This window comes from Lissotriton vulgaris, chromosome 7 (genome assembly GCF_964263255.1).
Source record: "Lissotriton vulgaris chromosome 7, aLisVul1.2, whole genome shotgun sequence".
Lineage (NCBI taxonomy): Eukaryota > Metazoa > Chordata > Amphibia > Caudata > Salamandridae > Lissotriton > Lissotriton vulgaris.
In genome coordinates this window covers 241,182,934-241,204,613 of record NC_141695.1, presented here as the reverse complement: position 1 = coordinate 241,204,613, position 21,680 = coordinate 241,182,934, and the positions used below count along the sequence as shown (strand labels likewise).

Below are 21,680 nucleotides of genomic sequence, written 5' to 3'. Positions count from 1 at the left end.
CACTGGGCTAGTTTGCCAGAATTAGGTCATCTCTACTTCAAATGCAAAATCTGTTGTTGCTTACTTGCAAAACTAAGGATATCTAAGGTTCAGACAGGACTTGCTTTCCAAAGCTTACATAATCCAGTCCATTTGAAAGGCTCCCCTTTTCATGTTGATCCACCTTTGTTGATACAATATATACTCCTGAAAGCCCAATGTTCACGCCCTCGCTCACAGAATTGTGGCCTTGCTATAAGCCAACAAAACTTTCCCAGAGGAGAAGCCCTTTATGGAACAAATATGCTTTCAATCAGTAACCCGCTCTACAGCATGTCATCGTCCACAAGTCTGGTCACTAATGTGAAAGTATACAAAATACTTAATTTGTCTATCCAGAGAAAGTGAGAGTTGGTAGGAATATGGGCCAGAGAGTCTGTTCTCAATTTTACCTATCCACCAGCTGACCATCTTGTGTTGTGTATTTTTCGTTATTTGCAATGTTCCATATTTTTGGATGCTCCAGGTGAGCTAAACGTTAACTGGAGTTAATACCTTGATCACCATTTACAGTCTTTGCTTATATTGAACTCCATTTCCGGATTTGTTTTCAGGAGTGACCTTAATTTTAAAGATAACATTGCTGCCAATGTTGTTTTCTACTGAACGTGAGAAGGAACATTGGGACAACATTACTGTGGTCAAGACGACCTTCGAAAGTGATGTCCTCAGTGGTTAATTTGTACAAAACCTTAGTGACGAGGCTCTCGTCAGGAGGCAGCTTGCACCAGCCTACTTCTCCTGCTAGCACCGCCTAAAACAGAACCGACTGCGAACCATGAAAGTGGAGCGAGGCTGTGGCATAGTGGCCAGAGTTGCATACTTCGGACCAGGTTAGAATCTCGGCATCTGCTCAACATCCTGTGATTCTCTGCAAATAACTTCATCTACCTTTAAATTAATATTTCCTTAGCTGGTGCTCAAGAAAAGTGCCTAAGTGGATGATTAAGTACCGGTGCTGAGCACCCAAAACCACTGTCTCAAATTAAGCACTGGGTGCAAAATAGATGACAGTCTCTCACATCAATAGAGAAACACAGCAGGAGCAATGGGCGCTTGATTTGCCGTGAAGGTAGAGATTTAGATTCCAGAAAGTTGCATTCCCAGGTGAGAGAATACTTGTGCAAAAAAAAATTCTGTATTTCAGAAATGCAGGCAACTGGACCTCCAAAGACCTGGGTTGTAGCAGCACAATCAAAGGTACACAGAATATTACTCAAAACATTTCACAGAATACCCCTCTTAATGTATACCACCACAAGACAAGGTCTCTACCAGAGCAATCTTTCCTGAGATCTACCAAGAGATGGTGGAACTGGTAAGTCTGTGGATGTCTAGAAACTATTCAGTCTGAAATCTAAGTGCACCTGCTTGAAATGTTCTTATCAGACCCTGCACACGTTCCCACTGTGCTTCTGAACCCTAGGCTTATTTGTGTATTTGATGTTTTTCTCCTTTCAAGGCAGAGGCACACTTTACTGCCATTCAGTCTTGTTGGTAGGCCCAAGAGTCAACAGGGACTTGCTCAGCTCTGCACATGGTAAGCGTCTAGGTGTCAATTGCTGGTGTAGTGTGTGCTACTCGTCCACCAGTAGAGACGTTTTTCATTTCTAGCTCTAATTCATCAACTCTAGAAATCTGAGTAAGACAATATGCAATTTTTGTGTAGAACTGGCAGGGTAGCAATAATTGAGGTTTGGCGTCCTGCATTACATAGTTCATCATGTAACATGACAAAAAAGAAGATTTTTTAGGTCGCGCCTAGAGTCAGGGAACATGCGCTGCTCTGAGAGACTTGCTGTACTGGAGTATGGAATAGAAGCCCTGCCCACTCTCGACCCATATTTGTCATTGGCTTGTGTCACTGTCCTTCATAAATGCAGGCTTCTGATTCGTAAATAGGCTTCTTTGTCCCTCCTTAGTACCGCCTTGACTTCATTTGTAACCTCCCATGGCGACTGGCCCTTTTACTTCGGTTGTTACACGGTACGTGTTATTTAGTTTTGTGAGCACTATTTTCTTTATTGAGTTTCTCTTACTGCAGGCACAACGTGCTTTGCTTACATTCAGCGCGCCATGCGTGCTTTCTCTCTTCAAGCAGCCGGGATAATGGCAGCCACTTCTTTCCAATGCCATATGTCTCGCATTTTTTATAGCCTCTGCTTGCAGAAGATGGTCTTATAATAGACGCAAGTCACTTAGCATAATTACCCAGGAATGTGCTAATGAACAAGAGGAGCTGGCCTAACGGCTAAGGCACTCGACCCTGGGACCTGGGTATCTGGGTTCGAGTCTCGGTAACGACGCCAAACATCCTGTGATTCTGGGCAAATCTCTTAATCTCCCGTGCCTAACAAAAATGAATGTGTCGCCTCATGTAATGTAACTGGTGCTATGTAAAGCGCTCTGATACCCGATTCGGTTTGGGTCAAGTTCGGGCTATATAAAGCTCTGCAAAAAAACCAAACAAACACTAACAGTGCCAACTAGTCTCACAGGGAGTGTGTTAGAAACAAAGACTGGTCACAGAGAGGCTGTCTGGCTTTCTGTTTGCATAATCCGGGCTTTCAAACAGGAAACTGTGCCTTCATGGTTGAACTTAGAGATGTAGAAATGTTGATGGTCGCTCGAATGACTTCCCTTGGCATCAAAGTGTTCGTGGCCTGTGGTGGTGGCTTGAGCTCTAGGATTAGAGCAACATTTTTCAAACAGGAGATCTCTCACTCTGTCTGTATTGTAGAAATTGTATTGCGCCTCATACTCGTGACAGGTGTCTGAGCGCTATCCAGTGGTCCGGACACGACCAGTACGTTTTTTGTACATAGTACAGTGTGGGTAACAGACTGTAATCTATGTGATAAGATTTTGTCAGGAGCAAAGTTAGGAGGAGTGATCCAACATTTTGCAGCACATTGTTGGTGGTGCGTAAACATGCAATAAAGTGAAGTCCTATAAGAAAGATGGTGATTCACAAGCACATACCTGCATGTGACAGTTGAGAGCACCACTCCTTCTGGCATTGCTGCAGGTCAAGCTGTACACCAGCTCAGGAACTTATTCACAGTATGGATTATCGGGGGGGGGGTCACTTAGCTGAATACTGGTACGACGTAACATTTAGCTGAGGTCAGAGAGGCGAATACAGCTACATGGACTTGTCCCACATACTTGCACAATGGGGGCATAAAATCTAAGCATTTAAAGCTTTGCGAAAGCATGCACAGGTATGCCCATATATCCATGTTGCTGCTTTGCATATTTCACATATGGAATGCTTGCAATCTGTGCTGCTGCAGCATTGTCTTTTGTAAATGTCCCCCAGGAGAGCCAGGTAATCGTTCTCTACCGGAGTAGATCCACTATTGTAGGCCTTCTACAGTTCACCTAGGTAACCATGAGTGTGGCATAGCCTATGCACTTACTGTTGGCTCAAATGCAACAAAAAGCTGAGGGTGTCAACATCCTTTTTGCACAACCTAAAACAACTCCCTGTAACCAATGAGGCTCCCCTAGTATCTTTGCAACTTAAAAGGTACATAAAGAATGCTGAGGATTTGTGAGTTTGTAACTTGCATTGAGTGAGGAGTACTTCAAAGGCCACACAATTAAAGGACAGAGATTAGAAGTACTTATTGAGTTGTTTCCACATTAAATGGGAAAGCCTGCAGGGTTTCATGGGTATTTCACAGCCACATAATGTTCTGGAAGGATGTGAATTTTGGGTGTAGATGGACCAAAACTTAGTATTTAACCCTAAGAAGTTGGGGTAATTGTTTTCTTAGTGTGCAAGATATGGGGTGGAATTTGAAAGGGGGTGTTTAGATGTTCATTAACGAGAAATTAGTTAGACCTCATGGCTTTCCCAGCCATGTCCTTTATGTATAACGCCTGCTGGTGTGAAAGAGCGTGTACAAATGTGTGGGGATGTGAGATATTTTGTAGTGAAAAGTGAATGGCTTGGCTGATAAAGATTAAGAGAAGACAGAATTACAGTCTCTGAAAAAATATTACCCAGATGTGCTATTGCTGTAGAAAACCCCACTTACTAGGGACTAACAAGCATTTGTAATGCACTAGTTCTCGCATTTTCAAAACTTTAAGCTATTGGCATTGTAAATGACAATTCCTTTTATTTATGTGCACTTTGTACTTATAAGAAAAACACAAAAATGCCTAACCACCATCATTTGTACACAAAATTCAAAAGGTCAAAAACACTGCTTGTCTAATTTGACCAAGTATTTTTATTTATACCACTTGCTTATATCTGTGTTTAAATTTTTAAAGGAAACATTTTATCAGCAAATAAGACACCTGTACATCCACATATTTACACTAATATACAATGGAATATACAAACAAATGTTGACATTACAAAAAAACTTTAAATCAAATGAGTATCAACATCCTACATAAAACACAAGACTATTTGACAAGACCATACATCATGTAATCATGTGCCTTGAAAAATAACACTTCAATCAATTAAAAATCAAAGGACTTAAGTCAATAAATAACGACTATTTGGACCAGCATTTGCTGGTTTAATACTTTGAATGACCAAAAGTCCTCCTTATTAAATGCTGACGCATTTCAATTCCAGGACAAAGTTCCTGGTATCTCTTCAGGGCGTTGTCATTGTATCAGATCATTTCAGAAGGAATGGGAGCTGAGGGATTCATTATATTGCTTCCACAAGCTTTGTCACGTGGAAGTGCAACCTTTTAAGTCTTTCTTGTCTATTTCATGATTGCCTCCGTCTTAAATGGAGAACGCCATTCTTTTTTCTTCTTTTTTTGAGAAAAGAGAATCACTGATTGAAGGGTTTTACTGGTGAAATTCTTAAACTTCGTAATAATGGACTTCCGGGTATTACATTCCGGCGGAATTATGGCTTAAATGTGGCGTGATGTCCTTCACCGGCAATTCCAATAACGATAGTGAGTTTGCTCGCTCCCCGCTGCTGCTTACGAACTCCACGATCACATCACAATGTAATGTACTTATAGTCATTGCTTGCAGGTTTCAAAACACATAAATAAAAGGCATTGTCATTTACAATGCCAAACGCTCAAAATCTCTCAAATGCGAGACCTATTGCATTGCAAATGCTTGTTGTTCAGACTAGCTGAGTAACTTGGAGCTAAAAGATCGAAGCCTGCTATTAAAAACCAATGTTGTGTTGAAAACTCTGCCAGCAAGCAACATACAGAGCACTACAGAAAATAAAATGTGTAAACGGTTTTCCCGCATTACGAGACAATTTCATTTTACAATAATACTACAAGGCCATGGATACGGTTGAATCTAGCGCATCCGCTTTCAGGAACTTTCACACTACCATTCCTGTTATCCTCCGGGGATCAGTTGACAAGTACCGCAGGCTTCTATTGAGCTCACATGTCAGGCTCCCAGCGTTCAGGAAGGAGGGACAGGGTAAACAAAATCAGGGTGTGACTGTCAAGTATTGTTTGAAACCACTCCGTACAGAAAGATTACGTGGCAGTCATCTTTAAAAAGACAGACTTTACAGGCCACGGAAAGGCGCCAGAAAATTAAATATCACGCAGAATTGTTACTCCTTGCAAAATAATGAACATTTGGTAGACTTGTCGCTCATTTACAAAATGTGTATAACATATCAGTGTCTTGAAATGTAGATTTTCCTAGTATTTATGACGGAAAGTCTTAATTTTATTAAAGACACGGAGGCGAGTATTATGCCTTCTTTTCTTGCTTTATTTTGAATAGCAGCAAGATAAGCAACAAACTACAAATACCCAGAAGGCACAGCAGGAAACTACTGGCCAATGGGATTGGAGTAAACAAACAAAGGACCAATCATAACCAGGATAGTATATATGGCCAGCCCCACCCACACGAAGTCCTCTTTTCTTGTGCGAGAAGTCAAAGAGAATGCATAAACAGAGGAAAAATAGACAGTAAAATGCAAAAAGTCATAATCCAAGCCAGAATATCCTGTAGGAAACCCAGGATTGCAGGATAACACAGGAGGAAGCTCCTAGTGGAACGAAGTGAAGAACCAGATGAAGGAAGTCCATCCACGGGAACAGATGTAGAATTAGTTGGAGGCTGGTGGTAAAGCCGGAGTTCCTAAGGGTGGGAAAACAGAGAAAAATTAGTAGAGGTGGGATAATACTTGCCTCCGTGTCTTTAATAAAATTAAGACTTTTTGTCATAAATACTAGGAAAATCTACATTTTATGTCAAGAACGGAGGCTCCTATTATGCTTGTTCAAAGCATATCAACAACTACAGAAGAAGCAGTAAAAACAGGTTTGTAATAAAACGTTTTGAAAATAGCATCATTAGACCAATCTGCTGATTTCAGGATATCCTCCAAACGAGAGCCTGCCCAAAAGGCTTTAGAGGCCGTAGCATCCCTGGCGGAGTGCGCACCAAAAGCAGAAACATCAATGCCCGCAAGGGACATGATCCACCGCACCCAACGGGCTAAAGTGGCAGAGGACACAGGATGATGGGGTTTGCGAAAAGAAATGAGCAATTCCGAATTAGAGGAAGACCTGAGATCAGCAGTTTTTTGTTCATAACACTTTAAACATTGTCCAACACAAAGTTGAGGTTGCGAAGGGAAATAAGGGTAAAACACAGATTGTAAATTAGTTTTGTTACGCCTGTGAACCTGAAACAAAACACCAGAAGGTGAAAACTGTCTGTAGGACAAATCCAAAGCCTTGACATCAGAGACACGCTTGATTGAAAGTAACATAGCAATATGGTGAGTTTGGCTGAAAGCATTTTTAGAGAAAGAGCATCATTTGCAGGCCATGAAATAAACAATTTGAACACCAAATTAACATCCCACAAAAAGGAATACTTAGCCAACGGAGGTTTTGAGAATCGAACTCCACGAAGCAGTCGACACACCAAAGGGTGGGATCCAATAGGTTTATTGTCAATAGGGCAATGATTCAACGAGATAGCAGATCTGTACAGATTAACAGTGCGATAGGACTTACCCGCACTGGCTTCGGAAGCTAAGAAATTAACCACGAGGCTTAAAGGAGCTTTAAAGGGATCGACAGACCGTTTCATACACCAGCTTGCCCATAAAGACCAAGCGGACCTGTAGGCTCTGGAGGTGCCAGGGGCCCAAGCTCTGCTGATAAAGATTGAAGCCTCCTGTGAGATAATGACGTCAGACGGGGAAGTCCGGAGATCTTCCAAGCTGACAGAACCAGAGATCTGTCCAGGACCATGGCGTGGGGAAGACCCTGCGGGTCCAGCAGGAGATCCTCGCTGAAGGGAAGAAGTACCGGAAAGTCCACTGCCAGTTCCAAGAGAGAGGGGAACCAGATTTGAGCCTGCCAGAAAGGAGCCAGGAGAACCAAGGATGTCGACTGACGACGAACCTGGGCCAAAACCCTGTTGATCAACAGGAACGGAGGAAATGCATAGTTGAAATGCAGGGACAAGTCCTGTAGAAAGGCATCTGTTGCGAGAGCAAGCGGGTCCGGTCTCCAGCTGAAGAAAACGGGAAGTTGGGAATTGAGGCGGGAAGCAAAAAGGTTGATAGAAAAGGGACCCCATTTCTGGGAGAGAGAAAGAAAGACGGAGGGAAGCAGCTTCCAATCGCTTGAATCTCGAAGGTATCGAGAGTGCCAATCTGCTATGACATTGAGACTGCCCGGAAGATATTCCGCTCGAAGAGATAGTTTGTGTTGAAGACAGAATCCCCAAAGGCTCTTTGCTAATTCCGCTAGAGGTTTTGACTTTGTGCCACCTAGATAGTTTATGTAGCGGACCGCAGAACCATTGTCCATCCGAAGGAGAATGGAACAACTTGCTTTGTTCTTTGCCAGACTGCGGATTGCAAAGGAGCCTGCCAGCATCTCTAAACAGTTTATGTGCAATGACGACTCCTCTGAAGACCATGTACCTCCAGTCGAGATTGAACCACATCGGGCGCCCCAACCCGACAGGCTGGCATCTGATTCTAATACAAGATCTGGGGCTGTAGCAAAGATCGTCCTGCCGTTCCATGCATCTAAATGGTCTATCCACCATTGAAGTGCGAGATGGGACTCCAAGTCTAACTGGATAAGATCTGAATACGCCAATCCTTGCCGAAGATGACGAATCTTTAGGCGCTTCAGGGCTCGATAGTGCAGAGGCCCGGGAAAGATCGCTTGGATGGAGGCTGACAGAAGGCCTACGACTCTTGCAAGAGAACGTAGAGACACTTCGGAAAGGCGGAGAATTTGACATAACTCTGACCGAATGGCAGACACCTTGGACTTTGGAAGGTAAAGAGATGCGGTGGAAGAGTCCACGCGGAAGCCTAGAAATTCTACACTCTGAGAAGGGACTAACATAGATTTCTCGGAATTGATGAGGAAACCCAGATCTAGGAGGAGAGATTGAGCGACATTGAGATGGGAAAGAAGAGTCTGTTTGACTGAGTGCATGATCAAGATATCGTCCAGATAAATGATGAGACGAATACCTAGGGAGCGCAGATAGGATACCACGGGCTTCATCACCTTGGTGAAACACCAAGGAGCGGAAGAAAGTCCGAAAGGAAGCGAACAAAACCGGTAAGTGACACCGGACCACTGAAATTGTAGATATTTTGTGTGGGATTCGTGTACAGGAATTGAAAGATAGGCATCTTGAAGATCGAGTCTGACCATCCAATCGGCTTGGCGCAAGGTATCCCTGAGATGGAGGATGGTCTCCATCTTGAAGTGGCGATAGACCACGAACTGGTTGAACCACTTCAGATTGATGACAGGACAACATTTTTTGTTCTTTTTTCGAACCAAAAAGAGGGAGCTTACAAAGCCTGAGGGATTGAAGGGAGCAACCAGAATGGCTCGTTTTTGGAGAAGATCTTGAATCTCTTGAGAGACGAGCAGAGCTACGTCTGCGGAAAAAACCAACGGAGGAGGAAAAATAGCCTAGGTTGAGCATAAAACTCGATGAGATAGCCTTGTACGGAATTGAGGACCCAGGGATCTGCTGTGAGCGCGCGCCACCTGTGAAGAAATAGAGCAAGACAACCTCCGATAGGAGGGGGAGGGCTCACCTTGGTTGTTGACGTTGTTGTTGTTGGCACGGAAACTTTTCTGTCCTCGGCCCCGGAAGCCACGTTCTCTTTGGGGGTAAAACTGCGGCTTGAACTCTTGATAGCCGGAATTGGCTGCGCCTCTGGAACCTTGGTTGGGATAACCGCGGCCGGAAGAGCGGTTCCTGCCTCTGTCGGCCCTGCCAAAAACCCGAGGGGCAAACACTTTTTTGATGGAAAATTGGGCCTTGTCCAAGGAAGCAAAAGTGGACACATAACGGCTGAGATCCTTGACAAGGGAATCACCAAACAACAGACCGTCAGCCTTGACACCCGGGTCCTGGGTAGCCAAGTTGGCCAAATTCGGGTCCAATTTAATCAACAGGCCCTTACGGCGCTCATGAATGATCGCCGCGTTGGCATTACCTAACAGGCAAGAGGATCTTTGGAGCCACAAAGAGATTTCTTCTGGATTAAGATCCGAAGCTTCCAAGCGGGCTGTCTCCGCCATATCCAAAACCCGGGCCAAAGGACCTACAACATCCAAAAGCTTGTCCTGGCGAGTGGACCAGGCCTTATCCACACCCCTGCGAGGATCCTTGCCAAACTTCGAGAAGAAGGTAAGGAGCGGCTGATCTATAGAAGGGGTAACGGTGACATGACAAGGAAGGGAAGGTTTAGGACACTCAGACTTGAGTTTAGCACGAACAGACTTGTCCAAAGGCAGACGGAGCTTGGAGGAGATGTATTCTCCCACATGAGGAGTGGGAAACCACTCAGTAGAATTGGGATGCCTGATAGAAGAGGGGTCAAACATAGGATGGCCCTCCGAATCCAATACAGGTTCAGATGAAAAAGCATCCAATCTTGCTTTCTTGGGGGAAGGAGAATCAGCCAACTGAAATAAACCTGTTAAGTCATCTGTGTCACCCATATCATCGTCATCATCCATGTCAGGAATGGTATTAATGACCAGCTTCTTAGGAACCTCCACGTTTTTAGTCTTAGTTTTACTTTTAGACATAGCAATCTTTATCCCCTCCTTGGTAGGAGGCCTGGGAGGAACCATGTCCTCAGTCAAATGCGAGGAGGACTTGCGACCCAACAGTGACACATTTTTGTTAAGTGAAGTGGAAGGAACCAGTTTACGTTTTCTGCTATCCCCCGCAGAATGGGCCAAAGCTTTGGTCATGAGGCTTAAAAGGGTATTCTCCATGTGTTTGGAAACACGAGTCATTGAAGCCTCGACAGCAGTCTCCACTGAAGTATTTATAAAATGACTGAGGTCTGATTTGAAAGCCTCGCTTTCCTCATTGTCTAACTCTGGAGAGCTTGGAATCTCCATGACAGCAAAAAACAGAAAGTAAGGGGTTAAATTCACCAGGAAAACAAAAGGGGCGGAACGGGCCGGAATGGCAGGGAGACACTCCCCTGAGGGCGGGCACCGCGTTGGTTCAGGAAGCGGTAGACAAACGAGCTGCAGGAAGCGACAGAGCGCAGACAGAAAATCAGCCGGTGAGGAGCAGGGAGCGGGAAGCGTGCGCAGCGGAAAGAACCAAATGCTGCCACGCGCGAGGGGGGGCGGGTCGAGAACGGGACCGGAGCAATGTGGACCAAAGTCTGACAGTGGAAACGAGCGCGAACGCGAGTACAGCACAATAACAACTAAGTCAGCAAACAGGCAACAAATAAGCAATAAGAGTGCAATAAACACGCAACAAACATTAAATACACTAGAGAAATAAAGAATGCGACTTATCTTTCTGCGTAGCAGCAAGAAAAGAGGGCTTCGTGTGGTCAGAGCTGGCCATATATACTATCCTGGTTATGATTGGTACTTTGTTTGTTTACTCTAATCCCATTGGCCAGTAGTTTCCTGCTGTGCCTTCTGAGTATTTGTAGTTTTTTGCTTATCTTGCTGCTATTCAAAATAAAGCAAGAAAAGAAGGCATAATAGGAGCCTACGTTCTTGACATAAAATTAGCAACAGCGTACCAATGTTTAATTAAAACTAGGATCATGCTCGTACAATTTGCGCATAGAAGCAATCTGGCACTCAATAGCATTTTAGATGCTTTCATTTTGAAAAATCGTATTACCACTCGCCTTGACATAACAATCAGCAGGCACAGCAAGAAGGTTGGCCCGGTCTTGTCTTCTTTTACTTTCTATTGCTGGTTGGCAAGGTCAACGGACAAAGGCAGGCTCCGGAGTCTGCGTATTCTTTCGCTACCGATGTCCGATCTACTTTTGTACTCAAATGGAAGGGGGAAAAAGAGGGAAAAGATGGCTAGGCTCACCCTCTAAAAGTTATGTAGACCTTCAAATCCCTGAATCTAGGTATCAAGAACCAAGCCCTTGGATGACTGGTATTCACAACACTCGCTGGAGTTGGAATAGTTAAGTGTTTGAAAGAAGAAGTTTTCTTTCTTGAGTCCCCTCACTCACCAGGGTTTCCCCACGGTGACATGCTTCATCATTGGGGCCATCCCAGTCCTCTACGGAGTGAGGCATGCTACGACTTGCGGAATTACATAGGAGCACTGAAGTGATGGACTATGTGTAGTGCAGTCAGTGTAGTGAAGTGGAGTGGGTGACGATGATTTATTCTTGCTCCTAGTAGGTATGATTAAAAACGGGGTAGAACACTAGGGGTACTAATTACAATAAGTTAAGTGTACCTAGTATTTCGAGTCAACATGTTTCGAGCGTTCCCCAAACCAGCCCTGTGTTTGCCACTCCTGGTTGTGCTCAAGTGAGGTAAAATCTTAATAATTAAATGCTGCAACTGTAAAGCATGCGTTAGTACATACGTATATTAATAGTCACGTAGTATACTAATGGGGACCTAGCTTTGCCCCATGGTTGCAGAGAGTTGTTAGTATCTCTTGAACTTGCTCATAAGATACGCTGGCTTAGTCACCTACACTGCAAACCCCGTCAGCATAGTGGTCTACTTTTGTGACAGCTCCTACTGCCTCCTGCATATTGTCCGCAACACTGGGAACAATGAACTGCAGAAAGTTTTATAAAGCAGCAAAAGGAACATTTGAAATTGTGCACTGAGTTCCGTTCAAACTAATATTCTGTAGATTGGGGAAGCAACGTGCAGTTACTGATACCCATGGGTAGAGATAGAAGTGTGGAGACTGATCTGCACACAGGATGTCAATCAGAGCAGAAAACAGAAACAAGATGGCCAGAAACCAACAAAACGAGACAAGGAGAGGAGGAGGCAGAAGGGGGAGGGGGAGAGGAGGGGGCCTGCCCCTGTTTCCCTTGCGGAGCGAGCAGAAGGAACCATCTGTTTAAAAGTTAATTACAAACAGATGGTTTCAAAGCTCGCTCCCGCAAGGGAATCCCCAAATGTGTACGCATTGCCATTGAAAACAATGCAAAGCGTGCACGTTTTTACGGAAAAGGTAATCCGATTCCTAAATGTCTCCTCCTAAGCAGCGCATGCCCCCTGCGTAGGCGAGACCTAAAAAGTGACTCCTACAGGGTACAAGAATCAGCTACTAAAGCAGAGGAAAACAGAACACAGACTTATTTTTGAAAGATAAGTAGTATTTAAATCAGGGTGGTTGCTAAAGAATGCCCATGGGTTGCCAGCCACAAAACAACTGTAGTGGTTGTTGCTCCTCGCTAACGCTAAAGGACAGTCCGCAATTATCAAATACATGTTCGGCAATTTCTTCTACTTTGTGCCAAGTCAGCCCAGATTGCACTGTGGTAAATAATTAATTACCCTGTCGGAATTTCTATACATTAATAAGGATTGCTCATAAAATGAGAGGCAGAGTCCGTGGTGTCCGATTCAAAAGGGCTTTAATGCAATAGCTCGAGCTACTGGAGAATCGGATTCCATCACCACTAAGGTTCAGGAAGGGTCGTCATCTAAATTCTTTATTCACATAACACATTATATATAGTTAAAACATACATTGCATTGAATAGAGAAGGCGGAGCAAGTGAAAGAGAGAGATAAGAACACATGGGCGTGAAAGGAGGCGTACATGTGGGTGTTCACTTGATGAGTCATAGGTGTGTCATAGGTGGGTGGATGCATAGAGGGGGTCTGCATGGTCAGCAGGAACCTTTACCCTACTTGTGCGCGCAAAACTGGCCATGACGTGAAATTGACGTGTAACTGGGGAAAACTGGGGGGAGCTGACTTTAGCACTAGTAGAGGAGTCTGGGATGTCAGAACGACCTGCACCATTTGGCATATCTGATATCTTGTGTTTGGAGGATGTATTGTCTGAAGTAAAGGTCGCTCGAGCAAAGGCTGTTCATCACTAAATGCTAGTGTGTGCATATATTTCTTCGTGCATTGCGTGGGGGCCATGGGCCTTCTATGGAAACGGGTTCTGTAAATCACTTGAATGGAGACAGGAAGGCTAGGCCCTATCTTCTGCAGGCGGAATATGTTTACCCCTTTCACTAGACTGGAATGTGTTTTCTGTGGAGCTGAGCAGATAACTGTAGGCAAAATACTGTCTTTGGCAGGCCAGGCTGGGCACCTCTCGGCTGAGCAGGAAGTAAGGGAGAGGTCAGGGATACATAACTAAACTGCAGCTTTCAGAGTCTGAAGAGGCTCGGAGCCTGAATTCGGGACCTGGCTCGGCTGTGCCACAAAAACGTTCATCTCGACTTTTAAACGTGTACCATGTAAATGCATTGGCAACATAGGCCTCAGTGCAGAATTAATGTTTCATTCATGGAGGGCCTAATGACTGACATGCTAACATTGGACGGAAATGCAGAGGCATTATTATTACAGCCATGAGAAGGGAATTACATGATGACATGGACATACATGGGGCATAGGTACATGTATAGGGTGCGAGTGGGGGACACACTGACCACGTAAAATTTCTATTTCCTCATTCCCTCCTTGTCCCCTACTGTGCCCTTCAGGACACTTCTATATTCATGAGACCGTCTATTTGTTCATATAGCATCATTTGTTCGTCCTTTTTCATTTGTGCACGGGAACGTGAACGTGGACGGGGAATACAGGCAGTGGCACACAAGCCGCAAATCGCTGGGCCACATTGCAGACAGAGACAGCAACTGAATACTACGAGAAGTATTATTCCCAGGAAGGACAACACTTTCCAACCCCATCCCGCTATTACACTCCAGAGCCAACCGGACCAAGACCATGGGTCCTGATGCATTTCACGGGCTATCTTGTGGAGTCTTGTTATGGCTGCATACACGGATGGCGCGTTATTAGGAATAAACACACAACAACTGGAGCCGATCACTCTACAAGCCCCGCCCCTATCAGCCAGGATGATGTCAAGAACAAGGCGGTTCTGAAGAACAACAAGTCTCATAGCAGACTGTTCCTCGGTCAAGTTTCCTAAGGCAGAAGTATTCTCATTCACTACTGCTTCCGGTGTTCTTGTTAACCTGCATATTAATTTACTGTTTTGGACGGGACCTACGAACCAGAAATATCCTTTAATGAAATCTTTATATTGCTCCCACGCTGTCACAGTCTGATCGACAACTGGCGAATCGGTCTCCCTCTTGTGTCTAACATGTACTAGTCGTGAGTCTCGATGATAATGGGATGGGGCTAGAAAAACAGGTGGCAATAGAAACGCTATATAACACGTCCCACCTCAGTCTAAGGGCAGACGTACATAGGCTGTCTGACCGCAAATGAAATAAGAATGGCGGGAAGCTTTGAAAGTAGACTTTCCTTTATCATTGAATTCGACCACAGTATTACAATCACTGTGTCCTAAGTGTACCGAACCATTCTTTCTAACGCATAATTCACCTTTTACTGGTAGGACTGTTATAAACGGTGAACCTGTATTTGTCTCGGACTGGACATTCAGAATCATAAGGCTAAGGGAAACATTTCCTAGTTCGTACACTTCATTTTCTAGATCTGTTCCTTTCCTTTGGGGAAAACCATCTTTGTCGGGAAAACATGCCTTATTCATTACTATATTCAAGTCTCCCCAAATCCATTCACTCTGGGAATCTGTGAACGTTCTGTCTGGTAATGATGACATTAAAGCAAACCATGCTCCGCACGAACCATTGTGCGAAAACGGATAAGGAAAGAGGGGCAGAACTCCCTTCGTTTTCTGATAAGGTGGGAGTCGGCCACATACCCAGCAATTCGTTACATTGCTGGTCTGGTGGGAATGATGTAACATGCGAATAAAAGTATTGTTGCGCAGTGCTAGTCGATATGACAATTCATGGGGTGGCAGATCACTGAATGTGTGCTCAATAGTGTCATTGAAGGAAGAATGTATATGTGAACCAAGAGGAGGAAAGAAAACTTGTAGCATCAAGCTTAAACATATAATCGATATACTGAGAAAAAACATAATGATCAGAGTTACTATGCATCTGCTGCGTAAGTTTTTGCAATATTTTACTTTCATCTCTCTCTGCCTATCTCTCTGTCTATTTGGGTCTACGATCTTATACATGTCAGGAACCTGTCTTACCGCTTCACCCGAGGGGGACTTAAACAATTAAACGCTGTCTGACTTACTAGACCGTAGCTTTAATTTGTACTCTTGTTGCGGAGTCTTTTCTAGCAAAGGGAGTTTTGAGTCACTGATATCGGGGCAGTCCTTATTTTTGTTTACTGATCCAAGTCCATGGAAGCGTTTGACGTGGTGGGCATGAATCCAGCCCTTTCTTCCCTCGACCTTGACGGCGGTCCTCGTCGTTAACAGTACCAACTTCGGTGCGCGCCAGCGGGGCTCGAGAGGACTTGAACGATCAAAATTCCGAATAAAAACAAGGTCCCCAGGGACAATCGAATGCTCCTTCACCTGGGTGTTGTCGGGGAAGGCAGCTGCAACCTGTGAACGACAAGAAAGGAGTGCAGACATCAAGGAAGCCAGGTAATCTGTCAGCATATTACTGTCGACATCAGTTATTCTTTTTGGCATAGGCGTACCCCACATATTCGGCGGTCTACCAAAAACCACCTCGTACGGGGACAGTCCTGTTCTGGAATGAGCTACCATACGCATGTAAAAGAGGGCAACCGGCAATGCTACCATCCAATCCACGCCTTTTTCTGCACAGACCTTCGCTAGTCTTGTTTTAAGTGTCTGATTGTGTCTCTCGACGAGACCTGCTGCCTCTGGGTGTCGTACGCAATGGAATCTCCACTGGTACCCTAACAGAAGAGATACTTGTTTCATTCGTTCAGAAGAGAATGGCTGACCGTTATCTGAGTACACGACACGGGGCAAGCCGTATCACGGAAAGAATTCACGGACCAACTGCTTGGCAGTGGTCACAGCAGTGTAATCTGGGACTGGGTACGCTTCTGTCCATCTAGATAGTGCACATACAACTGCGAGGACGTACTTGTATCCTCGACATCTGTCCATCTGAATATAATCCATCTGGAGGACTTCAAAAGGGTGGTCAAGAGGATGAAATCCACCTTGTTCCACGGGAATGCCTTTGCCTGGATTGAACTGGCAACAGATCATGCAGGTACGCACTTTCTGTTTTGCTGCTGCACGTAGATGCTTGTTGAACCAAATATTCTGTAAACTGTCTAACATTGCCTTTTCTCCTAAGTGTGCTGGACTATGTGCTGTATTTATGATAACTTGAACCATGGAGTCAGGGAGAAACCATGTGGCTTTGCCTTTTGTCATCCAACCCTGGTCTGTCTGGACCCCTCCTTGTTCAGTCCATTTCTTTATTTCGTCTGGAGTGGCATGTGTCTGTATGTCGAGTACATCTTGTGAGGGATCTCTGACTGTCATGCAAGTTGTCAGTGATGGTGCTTCTGTCTTTGTCGTGTCAGTTGGAATGTCTGTTTGAGTTTGGGCTGTAAGTTTAGCTGTTCGATCTGCCAGGTCGTTACCCTGGGAAATGGTGTCTGTGACTTTAGTATGTGCTTTGCATTTCATGATAGCTATGGCTGTAGGCAAGTGTATTGCATCTAACAGAGCCTGAATGAGGGGACCATGCTGTATCTTGGCCCCATGAAAGGTCAGAAAACCTCTTTCCTACCAGAGGACTCCGAAGTCGTGAACGACTCCAAAGGCGTACTGTGAATCTGTGTATATGTTTACTTTCAAGTTCTTGGCTCGTATGCAGGCTTGTGTCAGAGCGATGAGCTCTGCTGCTTGGGCTGACAGTGTATAAATTCGATGTGTCTCTATAACTTCAGTATCAGTGGTCACTGCATATGCGGCCACTAACTCTCCTGTGCTTGTTCTCATGCATGAACCATCCACATAAAGTGTCAGGTCTGGGTCTGGTAGTGCAATGTTTGTCAAGTCTTGTCTTGGCTTCGTCACTGTATTAATTACTTCCACACAGTCATGTGGTGCAGGGTCTGCTGTGCTTGAGGGCAAGAGTGTAGCAGGGTTCAGGGTATTGCATCGTCTGATTTCTATGTGTGGCTGGAATAATGTCAGTTCATATCCTGTCAGTCAGGTGTTGTGTCTGAGTCCTGTTCGAGAGTACTTCCACTGAGTGTGGAACCTGTACTGTCAGGGGATGTCCTAACACGATGGAATCGCTTTGTCTGATTGCTAGAGCTGTTGCTGCAACTGATTTTAGGCACGCAGGCAGAGCCTGGGCCACTGGATCTAACGTACTAGAAAAGTAAGCACAAGGCTTGTGTTTTCCTGCTTGATCTTGTGTAAGTACAGATAATGCTGTGCCTTCGCGTTCAGTGACAAAAAGTGTAAAAGGTTTGCTGTAACATGGAGTCGCTAGAACTGGTCCTTGACATAGAGCTTTTTTCAATTCATCAAATGCGAGTGTATGTTCCTGAGTCCAAGGGAGGACAGTCGAAGTCGCTGCCTCCTGTGTTGTCAACTGTATGAGTGGTTTGGCTAGATATGCATACTGGGGAATCCATTGTCTGCAGTAAGAAGTGAGGCCAATGAAGGCCCGTACTTCCTTTTGTGTCTTGGGCTGTGGAAGATTTGCAATTAACTGAATACGGTCTGGTGTCAGCTGTCTACCCCTCTTGGACAGCAAGTGTCCAAGGTACACCACTTGCTGGGCACAGAACTGTAACTTTGAAGGGGACACTTTGTGCCCCTTGTCTGCCAGGAAGGATAAGACTGTCAGTGATGCACGTTCACAGTCTCGTTCTGTTCGTGCTGTGATCAAGAGATCGTCCACATATTGGAGCAGTGCGGTGTCAGTAGGCATGTGAATACTGTCTAGTTGTCTTTTCAATGCTTGACTGTAAATACTAGGACTTTCTGTGAATCCTTGAGGAGCCCTCGTAAATTTGAAGCTGCGTCCATTTAAACAGAATCCGAAGAGGTACTGGCTCTCTGGATGGATTGGGACACTAAAGAAGGCGTTCTTGAGATCGATTACAGTAAAGAACGTCGCTTCGGAATCAATTGCTGTCAGTAATGAAGAAATGTCTGGGACCACTGGGTACTGGGGTACTATGCACTTGTTCAGTTCTCGGAGGTCAATCACTAGTCTGTAGACTGGTGGAGCATTTGGGTCAGTTCGTTTAAGAATAGGAATGATAGGAGAATTACATACATTTGAGTCAGTTTCTACAACCACTCCCTGTGCAATAAGTTCATCAACAATTTTCAGTAATGCTACTACAGCATCAGGTGGTAACTTGTATTTTCGGATTCGTGACAGTACTACTCCTTGTTTGAGTGTGACACGGTGTGGCGTTATGTGCATGTAACCTACATCAGTCGGACCTTGCGCCCATAAATGCTGTGGTACATTCTGGAGCCTGGGATCAAAATCTCTCAACACATAATGTCCTTTAAAATCACGTAAAAACAATCTCACTCCTTCCGGAGGACAACAAATCACTGCTCCTAGTTCCTTCAATGTCTTAATACCAAGCAAGTTTTCTGGACATGACTTAGTAAGTAACAAGTCTGTAGTACGGGACAATGGACCAACTCCTAAGGGAACTGACTTTGACACTTCGTTAACAATAGGCTTTCCTGAAAATCCCAGGGAAATATTCTGTGAGCCTGAGAGGGGTGCCCCTGGAACCTCGTTGTGACTGATGGTAGTTCTGCTCGGCCCTGTGTCAATTAGAAATTTTCTATCCTTTCCCAATACACGACTATGTACATAGGGGCCCTCTTGATCTACAGGAACCTCAATAAGAGGCAAGCCAACCTCCCTCTCTAGGCTGTTTCATGAGTACCTTTGATATTCTGGATAGTCTGACTGTGCGTACTGGTACATTTGTTGCGTGACATGTTGTGTGGCAGCTATTGGTTGGGGTACAGCTACTGTCTGTTGCGTGTTCTGTGGTGTTTGCGTGTTATGCGGGGTGTTATCCTGTCTAGGAGGACGCGGTCTTTCTTTTGTCTTGCCTGTAGCTATATTGTGTTTCAGGACAGCACATTCATTCACATAGTGACCTGGTTGCTTGCAATAATTACAATTTCCCTTAACAGGTGCTGTGCCCTCTTTATGTCCATCAGCTGGTACTGTTTGTGCAACTAGTACTTTCATTTTCGTATCATTCATGCGTCTCTTTTTGTGTTCCTGTTCCTCTCTAATTCTGTTCTGGTGGTACTGTAACATTTGCAACATTTGGGAAGGGCTATTTGCTTGCCAGGTACTCTCAACCTTCAGTACTCTATTTTTGATCGGGGGTAAGGAATTCTCTACTAGTTTGCTCACAAAAAGATGTGGGTACGATTCACTATTTGACTTAAGGCCACTATTAATAGTAAAACATTTTTCGAATCTAGAATAGAAATCACTAGTGTCTTCATCTGGTTTCTGTTTACAGGCTGAAATAGCATCCCAATCTTCCTTTTTAGTAATCAATACTCTCGGCAAGACCTGTATCGATAGTTCAGGTAGTGCTTTGGCTTTATCCCCAAGACCAACACCAGGGCCTCGTGTTTTATCTTCATCTTCCAATTCTGCCCAACTGATCTTTTTCTCCCCCACCTCCCAGTCTTTTTCTTTAAGCTTTTCATAAATGCCTGCTGGTAATAGTACTTTCAATAATTTAATGATGTCAGCGTATGTGTAATCCCCTATGCGGAGAATGTCTTTTAATTCACGGTGGAACCCCCCCCGGGTCTTTATCATGACAAGGCAGTAATTTTTTCATTTCCAGTATTTCTATTTTCGTCAAGGGTGTGTAAACGTATACTCGTTGAAGCTCTTTCGCTGTATTCCTAACGGGATGTACCTCTCGTAGGGGGTTCTGTCTGTCTATGTGGAAGGTCTTTCGGTCGCGGCGTGGGGCAGGAATCAAGTGCGTGGTCAGAAAAGTTAAGTACTTATGTCGTTGGTCTAGAATGACATTAATTAATTTGGTACCTAGTCCTCTCCATCTCGCTAAGAGTAAATCGTCCAGTAATTTATACAAGGGACCTGGATCAGAATGCTGGCTCTCGTACAATGTGATTAGATGTTGAACCATGTAAATACCAGCTAAACGCTGTTCTTCCGGAGGAAGGCTCAAAAAAGTTTGCGCCACTACGTCATCATTATATATATTAGAATTACATGCCCATTGAATGGCTGACCGGGCTAGTTCCTGTTCATGCATAGTCTGAGGTTCATCGCCCCCTACTCGTCTTTTCAGTGCATTCTCAGTAGCTTGGAATAGGTGTTCGAGGGAATATCTTTCTGGTATGGGAGGGCCATGTTTACTGTAATCTAGGCCTTTAGGCCTGTCAAACTGTCTCACCCTGCCTACGTAATTCATTTTATCCATTTCCTCTGTTTCTGGCTCATCCTCTCCAGAGGCTAAGTCGTCCTCTTTCTCGTTCTCGTCTTGCTCTTTCTTGTGTATGTTCAGAATTGCTTTACGAATTTTCCTGTACATACATTCTATCTTTGACATTGTATCATGTTTACCGGCAGCTATGTTGTCACTCCAATCAATCATACCTTTAGTTACTTCTTTATTTGGCTGGTCTTGTTCCCTGATCAGACAATTAATCAAAAATCATAAAAGCATGCCTTGAACCTCCACCTTTCTATGTGCCATGGACTCATGTATACTCTCGGGTCCCTCCCCCGTTCTAATGAAGTGGTATATTTTGTCTAAATGTTCCTTCATGCCTGGTAATGTGATCAGATAGTCTGCAACGCGTCTTAATCGTACTGAGTACATGAGCATTGAGCTTACACCTGGTACTGGATCATATATACAATTTGAAATCGTTACAGTTTGTTTAAGAGGTGTTGTTGTCGTTTTTGGCGTTCGTTGTAGTGCTAATTCTTGTAGTGTTCGTGATGGTGGCGGCGTGTGCAGTATATCTGTGGTGAGCCCCCCTCCCACTGCCCCTTGGCTGGAGTCGTCTTTCACTGTCAGTGTCACTACTGGTGCGGGTTGATCCTGTGCTACGGGCGGAGGGAGAAAATGGTTGTTAGGATTGTTGCCAGGAGAAGGAGGAGGAGGAAAACCTGCATTAACATAATCCGGAGCGGCGTCTTCCAAATAGGAGGAAAGAAAAATGTCCGCTGCTGTCTGTTTTTGACTACGGACTTTAGTCGGGATCAATGGTGGCGGCAAATTACTAGGCACTTCCGGGGTCACTTTAGGTAGTCCTTCGGCGAGGACGGGATACATGCCTTTAAGAAGGGCATTTCT

The 21,680-nt window shown here is 44.6% G+C and overlaps 1 protein-coding gene and 1 pseudogene across 3 annotated transcripts in view; one reads left to right on the top strand and one right to left on the bottom strand.

Annotated features, from left to right (window-relative positions):
* The window catches only part of LOC147701285 (uncharacterized), a 525,848-nt gene that overhangs the window by 285,469 nt on the left and 218,699 nt on the right, over positions 1–21,680 (top strand). The window lies entirely within an intron of this gene.
* LOC147701286 (uncharacterized) lies at positions 7,814–10,433 on the bottom strand (annotated as a pseudogene).